Here is a 13,662-nt window from a genome sequence, read left to right as displayed (position 1 = left end):
GTCGGATTTCTATTTGGCTGTATTATATTATTGAGAAATTATTTGCTTTCTTAAAAGCATGAAAATCAAAGAGTGTCTATTTTATTCCCAATCAAAAATGTTTTTCTGAGAAATTTTCAAGGAAGTAAGAAAACCTGTAAACAATAAGCTAGTCAAATATTGGCTAGATTCGATAAGAAACCCAAAAAAAATTAAATGAAAAAACAAAAAAACAATTTTGCTCACTCGGATACTCAAACACAAAAAGATTTAAAAGCTTCGACAAATTGTCAAATGTTAAATGAAATACCCTTGAATATGTATGGTAAGACATTATAAACAAAATTAACGCAGCACCTTACAGAGGTAGAAAATGATGACACTCATTCAAGCATGGAAAGGATGAACCTTATACCCAAAAAAAACAATGAACTTTAAATAGACGATAAGCCGTATATGAATATAGAATATTAAAAAAATCTTTCCTTCACTTCTGACATGATAAAACGCCAATGTTTTTTGACAATTGTTTTTTTTTACGTATCTCAGCATGCTAGCCAAAAGTTTCTAGTACCTACTACTACTACTAACCAATAATAAATCACCGCAGCCTATGAAATTTAAGAGGAAGTATGAAGTTGCTCTTTTTGATTGTATTTTTAAAGACACTTGTGATATCCTGATAAGAGATACTGCTTGTGATATAAAACTTAGACGTCATGATTGGTCACTCATTAGTAAGGAATAAATAGAAACAATGAACTCGGGGTGAATATCGACTCATCAAATTACAATACAAGGAATACGGAAGCATGACTGATTTGTGTGGTGCTATCAATATAAGAAAATCCGCTCGTAAGAATGGTACATTCCAATTTAACTATTAAATGGAACTGAGCAAGATTTACATTGGTTCTCTTTTTGAAAATGAGAAGGTTATTCTCAACACAAATCTAAGAGAGGCTCTTTGTTTTCTGAAAAATAATCAATAGTCAAAGCACTGGAAGCATTAATGGCATCGATCTTGTCATTTTGCAGACTACCCACCCGGCTTTTCAATAGACAATTGTATAATTCTTTACGCTTCATTCCTTGAAACATCGAGAGTCGGTAATAACAATATCCCCATTTTACGTGCTCTTGAACGAAAAACCACTCATGAACAAATTCCCCACAATAATATAAAGCACCAATATATTCCAGTCAAAACATAGCATTTGGATCTCTGTCAGTTAGTTTTAAGAACTGAATTGGGTGAACCTCTAGCAATAACAAAAGTTTTGGCTGTGGTTACATGCGGCTACATTTGACAGTGGACCGATTCAGTGAGATGGCTAATAAAAAAAATACATTTGCTTTGTCCTGATGTTAGTTGCTATGAAGCTACTCTTGGACGACGACTATTGGGTCATGGAAATGAATATTACAATGGTCGTTCGTCAAAACTAAATTACGGTCTCGGCAATTGGTTTGCTAAGTTGTATTGCTCTGCCCTGACCCTTGCTAAGGAATATATATTGCAGGGGTAGCCAGGCATTTTACGTCCTCTATACTAAACGATTGGGGCTATGGGAAGAATTTCAAAGAATGCGTTTCAGAAGAACTCAGGTCTGGTGTGGTATCTCTCGGTGAGCGATTGAAATCATGACAAAGCGGAAAAGGTTTGAAAAGAGTGAGAAACACCTCATCTCTCATCAGTCTCAAATCAGGTCGGAAGGGTAAAACATAACTCTTGTCAAAGAAGAAAAAGAAACCAAATTAAAAATTGTTAGATCAAGAAGGATTTCTTTTCCTCAAAATTATGTATCTACCGCATAAAGAATATCATCCTTCAGTCACCTCATCTCTAAATCATTTCAATTCAAAAAATGTTGATGCAAGTGTAAAACGTGGTAACTATGAGCAATTTTATGAGCAAAAATACTCTCTGAAAAAGTACATTGTCGAACTTATTCCATGGAAGATTATTATATATTTGACTTCCACTTTTATATATTTACATGGTACTGTCAAAAAATCAACAATGAAAAACCAAGTGCAGCTAAGAGGTTATCTTATGAAAATTGTGTACTACACAGTTTGTATAGACAAATCAGTGTCTACATAAGTAGAACGTTCGTGAGCACTACCAAGAATCTTTCAAGTTATGCAAGCTACATACAATTCATGTTGATGACTCCCATTTCTTATAAGCTATTGAGAGGAATGGCTATTGGATATGAATATAAAACGGATTCTGTCACTACTAATGTACTTAGAGATACGACAATTAAAGATTTACACTTGGGGGGGGATAAATCATGGAATATTTAATATACCTCAATGGTTGCCTCTCAATGGTAAGGTTAATATAAAGCTACAACTTGCTCTGTCCAATTTTATTTTAGAAAAAGTACTTGGCACTACATTTGATGCAACAGTCTCTCTAATCTCGACAATGCTTCATATAGGAAAGCAACAAGCTAAAACTTCTGTTGCTTTGGTAATTGAGAGATTAAGAGCTAGTGGAAATAATATCAAACTGATTTTTCCACATACAATCACGAATCAGCGACATATTGCTACGGGTAAACGTACCTACACCGATAATTAATTTATCAATGGTGAAATTCCTTCAAAACTTGCTATGTCTTTTGTAAAAAGTGCTAGTGCTATAAGATCATGGAAAAAGTATCCTCATAAATTTGAAATGTTTGGACTTTCATCTCTTGTAGGTAAAGTAAATGGAATTCCAGTCTACATTTTTTCCTTTGATAAATCCTACAGGACCCTATACGAATTGACAATGCAATCTCTAGATCAAGGGTCACAATTATTTGAAAACGGCATAGCAAAAGAATTGCTTGCAAAAACTCATGGTATCATTGTACTGAAAATATCCAGGATTCTAGATATGACTATTATCTGAACGAGTACAGTGCGTTTAGAGTGAAAGCTTTGCCGAACCATTGGAGGAGAGTATAGCATTAATCTCGCTAAACCAATTTGAAACTTATCGGGAAATTACCCCTGTTGCCATTGTTCTTAGCACTATCAGACTTAGCACCATGAACACAAATCAAATAATCGATGTATTCAATTTGGGTCCTTACTTGTCCAAATACAAATTCTATTGCTTACCCTCGGATTTCCTAAACCAGATTTAAATCGTTAACAATACCCCTATCATTGTCAAGAGTAGCCCATCAACTATGAAGACGGGGAAGTGGTTGTGCATCTTTTAAAGAGCGAAGAATATTGAATGTTTTGTTCTTTTGGCCTACCGTATGCTCTTTACACACCTCACATTTAAAACTATCTTGAGCAAAGTGGAAAATCTATTATTCTAAATCAGTTGAGAGTACAAAGTTCATCAGCCCAAGGCCGTGGCTTTAATGCACTCTTATATTTAATTGTTCGATGCAGAAATACTTTCATTGAATTTCATGAATTTCTAGCATTAATGGTGACAATCCTTGGTCAAACGATTTTCTAGTTGAAAACACTCTTTCCCACCTGTATAGTATAAATTTCAGTGCCCTGAGAGTGAAATGCTGTAAAAATGTCTGTGAACTTATTTATTAATAAAACTCGTATGTAGAAAACTCTGTATCCTGTAGATTTTTTCTTCACGGATAGGTAATCATCATTGATGATAATTGGTGGCAACTTGGAGGGGTTAAACTTATATTCAGCTTGGCATAAAAATTCACGGTCATATTTACTGCAATATAATGTATCTTTATTTTTATTGTATCGCTTCGTAAAACTAATTATACTATTTTTATTCATAATATAAAATCCAAGTGTTTCGATTTGCTTACTTGACGCAATATCACACAGAAAATTCTTATACGAAAAATCATTTTCTGTAACAGCTGAATAAAAATCAGTAGGTTTATAATCGTAGTAGCCGGTATCTTCACAGCGATATAGTAAAAACCAAACTCTCTTACTATTCCAGCAATTGAAGGGTAGACCAGGTTCTTCCCCCCGAAAAAATTTAAAACCACGACAATACCAGTCTTTTAAAATTAACCTAAAATAACGTTTAGGGTTTGTTGTAATCATGCTAGGGTAAGTATTTTCCTATTGGCCACACTTATCATTCTGACAATTGGAGCAGGGAAAACCTCTAGTGTGAGATTCAAAACACCTTCAAGATAGGAATATGAATCTTTAATTTGCAATGCATATCCTCAATGCAATTTACATGGATTGCATAATCTACAGTTCTCGTTATAGTCATTAATAATAGTATAATTTTCACAGGATGACCAGCTGCTCGATGAATATAAACATAATGGACATATGCAAGAAAAAATTCAATGTTTACTATCTCAAAAAGAAACTGACTAATGATCTATAAAATGAATGTCTTCTGGGAGGAGGAGTAATCGAGTGACGTTACAAAACTCGTTTAGACAAGATTTTTCTACTTATTTCTTGTTGCCTTACAAAATGGAGCGCCTTAAACGACTATCTAGGTAGTGGTTAACAGCAAAAGCAAAATATTATTTTGTTTTGTTTCAATTATTATGTTAATGAATTGGGTAAATGCATCTTGACCGTAACGTAAAGTTTCATACAATAGTCCAAAGATGGAGACTCAATTTTCATTATAACGTTAAGCATTCTTTGAGAAAATATTTCCCTTTGAGGACATAACTCTAGAAAACAATTATCTAGAATCAACATTTTTCCAAAGTCACTAGATTCTGTATGATTTTTTGGTTATGAATTCCAATCATTTTTAATCCTGACACTTTGACTATCGATTATAGACCAAAAAGGATTCTTTCTCACTAGTAAAAAAAACTTACTACTTTTTTATAGATTGATTCAGATTGTGGTCTTCAATATATTTCACTATTTCATTTAATCCGTGTTGTAATCTTTGTACATGCATTATATTCACTTTTGCTGCGAAGCCTCACTGTTCTTCCTACTTGAATTTGCTTAATGATTTTTCATATTGCAAAAACATGTCGTCCCGTTCAAGGGTTATCTGATAACCCCTTGTAATTCCTACTGCCACGTTAGGCACTCTAGGTTTCATTTCGCCATTGCTAGTGCCTTTAATATCCATAGAGTGAAAGCATCCTTTGCTAAAGAATAATATCCTTGATGCTGACACACTGGACTCTTTTTCAAAATTGAAGAAATCCAGAAATCCACACATCGTTACCTTCAAAACCTGTTTTGCCAGATTATAAACCCCCACCAGAATTGGACCATGATCAATTTTTTACAATGCAATTTCCCCGCTTGACTAACGGACTCTAACATTCCGTATTATGTAACAACTAATCTCTGTTACGTAATAGCCAAAAAATAATTATTTGGCGCAATGCCTGAAGGTTTCTTAAACACTCAAAGAAACAGTTAGGTAAATAGCACATGTATCGTTTAGAAAGCTCTCCCAATTATGTCATTAACACCTTTATTTCATAGAAGAAATTCCATGCTATGTAATTAACACCAGCACGTTACCCTGAGGGGTCGCCGTTAAACTTCTTCGGCACCTTAACTCATTAAATGAAGAAAAGAGTAGTGGCTATGAGGCCCGTTGAAATGCCTATGGCGTCACTGCATCAATCCATGTTCATTTGAGTTGTTTTTTCAGTAAAGTTCAAGTTTTATTCTTGTCTTGAAAAGGCACGGGTGTTGTCAGCCCTATTCATGTTTATTTTTGCTCATTTTGAGTTTGACTCGGTTATTTCTGTTCGTCTTTGGTCTCATTTATTTATATAGGGTAGTTTGTGGTATTTTTATGCTTATTAAGTTTTGACTTGCAATCAATCAATCCCTTCAACTATTTCTTACAAACAATTACGAAAAAAGAATTGTATCATCATCCCGCTGAAGGTACCATGGCATGGTATTGCAACTATACAACTACTGTAGAATAGCGAGGTATCTTGGAAATGTCTTTATTAAAAGGAGATCATAGTTTACTGATCAAATGAAATGTTTCAGGTATACTATCTGCTTATGTATTTTCTATGTGACTGGAATTTGGAAGAGTAGAGACCGCTTATATATGCTTATACTATTTATGCTTTTCTGTGTCCATGGCCTTTTTGTCCTTTAACTAAACTTTTTTTTTCTTATTTTGAAAATACTTAATAATGAATAATAAAAAAAGATATTTTAAGAAAGAAAAGTAAACTTACAAATACAACACAGCTAAGGAAAAAAGAACAAAAGAAAAATAATAAAGATTCAAAATAAAGAATTTATCTAATTCGCAGAAGAGTGAACAAAAGAACTAACACAGGAATTTTGTTTCAGACTTTTTGGTGGGATTAATATCAAATCTTACAGAAACTTGAAGGAGCTAGAGAAATTTTGAGGATAATTTAGATATGCCCAGAGAAAGAGAGCGCATTCAAGGGCCTTGGGAAGTTTATTTTGAGGCTTAAGAAACATATCAGATGAACAATAAAGATTAAAACTTTAAGATCAAGTATTGTTTTATTTACCAATGGGTTTGTTCCGATAATGAAATTTTAGGTTAATTACACATCTTGGAATCGGTCTCTGAAAAAAGAAAAGCTGACAACAATATTTATTCGGCGATAAGAGACATAGGACTTACTACTTGTACGCTAATGATAATTTGTTGTTTCCGCATAATTTAAAATCGATACAGAATGCAATTAGTGCATTACAATCAAATCTGAGAAAACTGGATTGGTTATTGAACCTTCAGAAACAGAATTTCTAGTGGCAAATGATTCCCAGCTTTTACGTCGTTCAATTCGGCAGGGATACAGGAAATTTGTAATTAAGGTTTTATTAATTACCTTAGGTTGCCTTTTAGCTCAACTGTTACAGCAATGCATTATTTGGTATTGTCAGTTGCATTGGATAAATATTTTGAAAGACATACCCCTGCTAGTTACGGTGAAAGGTCGCGTAGATAAGCTAATAAATTGTATATTTTAAAATATGATTTCCTCGTCTCTTATATTTTTCATTTTTAAAGATATTAACGAGTAGGGAATATATACGCAGGAATATCAATTTGTAGAATGCAGGATTGGGGTAGGGTGAATGCATTTGCCATTTCTAGAGGGTACTTTTGTGTTTTGCAGCTTTTCAAAGAAAATATCAAAGAAGGCAATTTTCAATGAAAACCCCCAAAAATATATTTTTCATATTCCAGCGGGACAAATGCCTGAAAAAGATGAAGCCACTAAGACTATATCTATTTGCATTTTCCCAACTTTTTAAATATTTTCTTGGAATTCAGTTATGCTTCAGAAATAGTAATATGGTTTGAAAATGTGGAGCATTCGATATAACTAAGAAAAAACATCAGGAATATGATCACTCTCTGTTACGACCAAGGTATAATAGAGCTAATTTTCCCCCGTCCATCTGCGGTCTTTTTGATGAATAAACAATGTTTCCATCTTAGCTTTTTAATTCAGTTATTTACTATGAGTGCTGCTGTTGTCGTTCTTGTCAAATGTACTGTTCTGTTAGATTTTAGTTTTCTTTTCGTTTGTTTCCTTTACTCCTCTTCATACGTTAAGTCTTATTTAGAAGACCAAAGTAAATTATTGCTTACTAGCTGTTGGGGTGGCGCTTCGCGCCACCCCAACACCTAGTTGGTGGGGGCGCTTCGCGCCCCCCCCAAGCCCCCCCGCGCGCGTAAGTCGTTACGCGCCATAATAGTTACGCGCCATTGTAGTTGTGTCCCTATGTCCCACCTGTGAATATAGATAGATATATATATATATGGTTTTAACTACGTAAAACTTGCGAATATACAACATTCTTTGCTGTCCCATTGTCTTTGCATATAAATAGATTGTCAGGTTTACCGACTCTTGAACATGCAACATATAATGGTCCATGGGAAAACAATCTGTATTCAGATCTATACCTCATGATTCTAATGATTGCCCTTGAGCTTTGTTGATGGTGATTGCTAATCGACCATTCCCTGTCCCGGTGTCCCGGTCGTCATTTACATCCCCCTGTTTCCTCCGGTGTCCCCGTTGTAGTTGTGTCCCTGTGTCCCGGTCGTCATTTATATTCCCTGTGTCCCGGTCGTCATTTGTATCCCGGTGTCCCGGTCTGTATATACATTCGTTTTTTAGTTTTGTTTTTCTCCTTTATTTTTTTCCTTTTTTTTTCTTTTTTAGCTTATTTAGATTTTTAGATTTTTTAGTTTTTTTATTAGTTTTTAGTTTTTTTTTCTTTTTAGTTTTTTTGTCCCGGTCGTCATTTATATCCCCCTGTTTCCCCCGGTGTCCCCGTTGTAGTTGTGTCCCTGTGTCCCGGTCGTCATTTATATTCCCTCTGTCCCGGTCGTCATTTGTATCCCGGTGTACCGGTCTGTATATACATTCGTTTTTTAGTTTTGTTTTTCTCCTTTATTTTTTTCCTTTTTTTTTCTTTTTTAGTTTATTTAGATTTTTAGATTTTTTAGTTTTTTTATTAGTTTTTAGTTTTTTTTTCTTTTTAGTTTTTTTGTAGTTTTTACCTTCTTTTTAGTTTTGTTAATTTTTTTTTTTACTTATGTCCTGGTCGTCATTTATACTCCCTATGTCCCGGTGCTTTGTTGATTGCTAATCGAACATTCCTTTTGTCCTGGTCGCTTTCTCTTTGAGTGTCGTCATTTATTTTTTTCTTTTTTAGTTCTTTTAGTTTTTACCTTTTTTAGTTTTTTTTAGTTTTTTAGATGAAATTTTTTTTTAGTTTTTTCCTTTTTTTCTTTTTAGTTTTTTATTGGTTTTTACCTTTATGTTAGCTTATTTTTCAGTTTTTTCCTTTTTTTATTAGTTTTTAGTTTTTTTGTAGTTTTTGCCTTTTTTTAGTTTTTTCAGTTTTTTTTTAGTTTTTTATTGGTTTTTACCTTTATTTTAGCTTATTTTTCAGTTTTTTCCTTTTTTTTAGTTTTTTTTAGTTTTTAGTTTTTTTAGTTTTTTACCTTTTTTTAGTTTTTTTAGTTTTTTTAGTTTTTTAGCTTTTTTATTTTTTTTATTAGTTTTTAGTTTTTTTTGTAGTTTTTGCCTTTTTTTTAGTTTTTTTAGTTTTTTAGCTTTTTTATTAGTTTTTAGTTTTTTTTGTAGTTTTTGCCTTTTTTTAGTTTGACAACTTATTTTTATATATATAGATAGTTTTTTTTTTTTACTTATGTCCTGGTCGTCATTTATACTCCCTGTGTCCCGGTGCTTTGTTGATTGCTAATCGAACATTCCTTTTGTCCTGGTCGCTTTCTCTTTGAGTGTCGTCATTTATTAGTTTTTTCCTTTTTTTCTTTTTAGTTTTTTATTGGTTTTTACCTTTATTTTAGCTTATTTTTCAGTTTTTTCCTTTTTTTTAGTTTTTTTTTATTTTTTATTTTTTTTAGTTTTTTACCTTTTTTTAGTTTTTTTAGTTTTTTTAGTTTTTTAGCTTTTTTACTTTTTTTATTAGTTTTTAGTTTTTTTTTGTAGTTTTTGCCTTTTTTTAGTTTTTTCAGTTTTTTTTTTAGTTTTTTATTGGTTTTTACCTTTATAGTTTTTTTAGTTTTTTAGCTTTTTTATTTTTTTTATTAGTTTTTAGTTTTTTTTGTAGTTTTTGCCTTTTTTTAGTTTTTTCAGTTTTGACGTCACCTGATCCAGTTTTTTCAGGTGACGTCACCTGACACATCCACACATCCACAGACAGACAACTTATTTTTATATATATAGATTCTACTAGAGGATGGGATAGGATTTTCAGTATTAGCTTTCTTAAGCTTTTTGAAGAAACAGAATTATAAAAACAATTTTTTTTTATCAAATCTATCTGGTACATGAAAAGATAAACTTTAATCTAGAAGTATACCTAATATCAAATGTAACGATCATTTGGTCGACTAATAGAATCCCTTGAAAGATGTGTTTCTAATAACTGAGGGCAAGCTTGAGCAACCTTTGGTAGAACTAAGAAGTCCAGAAACCTGGATGACTTGGAAGTATTCAGGACATGACAGTTTCTATTATAAGATAGCAGCACCCTTTCACACTTATCTAGTCAGCTTCAACAAGCCTTAAACACAGTTCTCTAAAAATTTCCAAGGGTTGTCTTTATCGGTTCTAGGTGTCTACCCCCCTTCCTGGGAAAAAAATCTCCAGAAGATACCTCCCATTGTAAAATACCACCACCCCACTGGAAAATAATCTCTCTTGAAAAATAATCCCCGTAGAAAATACCTCCCGGAATATATCCCACCCCGGAAATTGTCCAAGGGCTGTTTCATTAGCCATTTTTGTTGGCCATTCATTAGCCACTCATTTCATTAGCCATTCATTAGCCACTAGAACTTTCAATATCCTGGCTATCTCTGCTTGGGATGAAAACTGGAGTATTACTTTAATAATTTTGAGACCCATAGACATTTAAAACTGGGATAACAGCTTGGGATATCAATTCTGGCCGCTAAAAAATAACTAATTAATAAACAAATATGGCGATATGGTATCTCCATTTATATAGGGTACATCCACTATGTATATGTTTTAGCATAAGTGCTTCGTTCTGATGACTTCGCATTTTTGGTTCTGATAGAGGGGAGGGAGGTAAGTAATATATCAACAGTCTTTTTACCAGTTTTTTCCTATCTGGAATATTGATTTATCTCCCCTTGAAGAAGTGAGGCAATCTTTTCAGTTCAGAGAGCAAAAGTAAGCTTTTTACAACTGTAAAACATTCAGTAAAGAATCAGAGTTGGGTTGAAAATTATTACCCATAAGAATATACGTACTGTTCGCTTCACAACACAAAATGTCAGTAAAAATATCTAATCAAACCGTTTGGGTATCAAAACCTTATTCTTCAACCTTATTCAAATCAATAAGCGTTAAGAAAAATTTATAAAGATCACTAATATCTGCACTCAGAAGCTCAAAACCCTTTGTAAAAAAAAAGTAAATAGCAAGAAATAAAAACTACGAATTTTAGACGATAATCCATGAATTTTCAACTGAACACCAAATTGTTAGCATTCCTTAACGTTTGATAAATAGAAATAAAAGCCTTACTGCCCGCATAGTACTATTAGGTTACACCTGACTATTCAAAGTTAATCCTTTGTCTCAAAATTTTTCCTCGATCTATTTACTCTCATTTGTTGGCTGCTAAACTACAAGTACAAATTCTCTTATAAGTGATTTGACAGCACGATGGACTTGGATGCAAACAAGATACAGCAGCAACACTGCTCAAACATTATGCTCCAAATTCTCTTGGAGATGAATAAAAAAATCATTCTTTAAAATACGTTAGGTCGAAAATATGGATATGAATTGTTTGGGAAACCTCTGATTTCCAATTATTCATGTTGAAGGGTTAATGTGAAGACAAACGTTTTATTCCTTTTTTATATGTCTCACTTTAACTCGGGAACATACATAATCAGAATGATGAAAAGTTTATCATGTGCTGCACACCCCGAATGAGTAGTATTTAGCTCACAAGTACATATGTGAGCTAAATATGCCCATATTTCATTATAATGTTTCACTAAAGTAAAGTTTCATTATACATGTGGTTTCACAAGCACAGATGTGACAAGTACAGAATACTTACCTCAATGTTTTGAGCACCAAAAATGGCAATCGGCAATCTCGATTTTAGATACCATTTAATTTCTTGGTCACCGAAACTAGCAAGCAGCCGCTCCCCCTTTAGATTCAAAAATGCCCGATTTGGGTGCTGCAGAATCAACTTTGGTTGTCATAAGAATTATATTTTATGTTTCTTTACTTAAAAATTTTATTTGAAGGTGTTTTGTCTCAATTTTCGTCTATAAATATATTAATCTACGCAATAACCACTTTAACCAAAACAGCTTAAATTTTATTTAACTGGTCTTAGGAATTCATTCATTTGATAGGCCAAAGTTGCTTCTAATATTTTTATCTCTACCAGTTTTTAGCGGCCGTAATATCTACAGAATGATAGGAGAGTCAATAACTCAAAGACAATACATTCATAGCAATGAGGCTCATTCATATGCCATAATTGCAGCAGTTTTGTTTTTACAATAACATAATCTTCTCGGGAAGGGGGTTTAAGACCTTTATTCCTCCCTTGATGAAACGGGTCAACTTTCTACAGTCCTGATATTTTAATTCAGTAAAACGTATATTTAAGACTTACATTCGAACAGTGCAGAGCAGTTGGTTAAATTTTATTTTCTAGCAGGGTTAAGGGTATCAGGAACGATTTCAGTGCTAGTTTCATTTAGTTTCATTTAGTGCTTGCTAGTTTCAGTGACCAAGGATTGTGGGTATCAGGAACCATTTAATAGTACCAGAGCTAGTCGCCGAAATGGACTCATTCTAGGCCTCTTGGCCTTCAGGAGTTTACAAGAGCACCCACAATTGGATTTTAGTTTACTGTGTAATGTTCATTTTTTAATTTAACTTAATTTAATTTAATTGTGAATTTATTTATTTATTATCTATTTATTTGAAAATCTGTCATATAAAAGTAGGAAGACGGAGTAGTAACGGAAAACAAAATAATAAAACAATAAAAACAACAATTAAAAACTTCGCAAAGTATAAGACAAGCAAATATACGAAAAAAGCCAGAACAAAAAATAAGACTTGTAAGTGAACGAGAATAATATACAAAAAAAACTACTAAAACAGTGTCATACTATATATGCTGCAGAACAATAATGTTTAAATAATCTTAAAAGAATTATATTATTATTATTGTTATTAAAAATATTGAAAAACGCATCACAATTAAACACACAACAAAACAGAAGATAGGAAAAAGAAAAAAACAACACATCACTGCTTGAGAATGTGTGACCAATCATTTAAATTCCCATCTATTTTTCTATTATGTTTAGCTATCCGTCTGGCAGTGGCAACCTCTGCATCAGCTACCTTGAATTTCACAATAGCGAGAGAATTTCTATACCACAGAGGCAGATGAAGCAGATACTTGGCAAAGCGAAAGAACATAGTCATTTTAGCTAGGAGTTTCCAGAATGGTGCGGTGTAGAGAATATGGGGAAGGGAAACAGCATTAGACTTGCTAGAAGAGGTCAGTTGAATCGAAGTTTACAAGATACTAAGCTGCCGAGATTCTACGTCTGATTTGTTCAAGAAGAATTTTTCGGGTGTGTTGGATGGAAGAAGCAATGGGCAGACCGAGTTACATAAGGTGATCTATTGGTTGAACAGAGCTAGATCCAAGCGTGATGGGAGGGGCAGAGAAATCTGTTTTCCAGTTAAACAGGACAATATCAGATTTGGAGAAGTTGAATTCAAGCCCAACTTTCTGATATTCTACTTCAAGGATTCCAAAAATTCCGGTGATACGTTGAAGAGTTCTGCAAATGCTTAGGATGTCATCAGCATAGCATCGCATTATATCGCAGCAGAGCATCAGCATAGCAATTGCTGTTCACATTTACTCTTGGCTATTATTTTTTTTCAGTTTGTTTTTTCTTTTCTTTTTTACGTCATAACCCATAAAGCTTACCACAATTTTTGTTGATAAATAAATAAATAATATATTCTGATTATTTTTTCTAAACTAGTTAACAATCTTGATTTAATACTCTTTGCCTAGAATCATTGATTTTTTTTATATCGCTACTAGACCAGGTGTTTTCCCTATTTGTTCCATTCAAAATTCCCTGATTTCCAAAGAAATTAAGCGCAGGTACACACGGCCAAAATTCTTTGAAACTGTCGT

The sequence above is a fragment of the Artemia franciscana genome, chromosome 15 (genome assembly GCF_032884065.1).
Source record: "Artemia franciscana chromosome 15, ASM3288406v1, whole genome shotgun sequence".
Classification (NCBI taxonomy): Eukaryota; Metazoa; Arthropoda; class Branchiopoda; order Anostraca; family Artemiidae; genus Artemia; species Artemia franciscana.
This window is presented reverse-complemented; position numbering follows the sequence as displayed.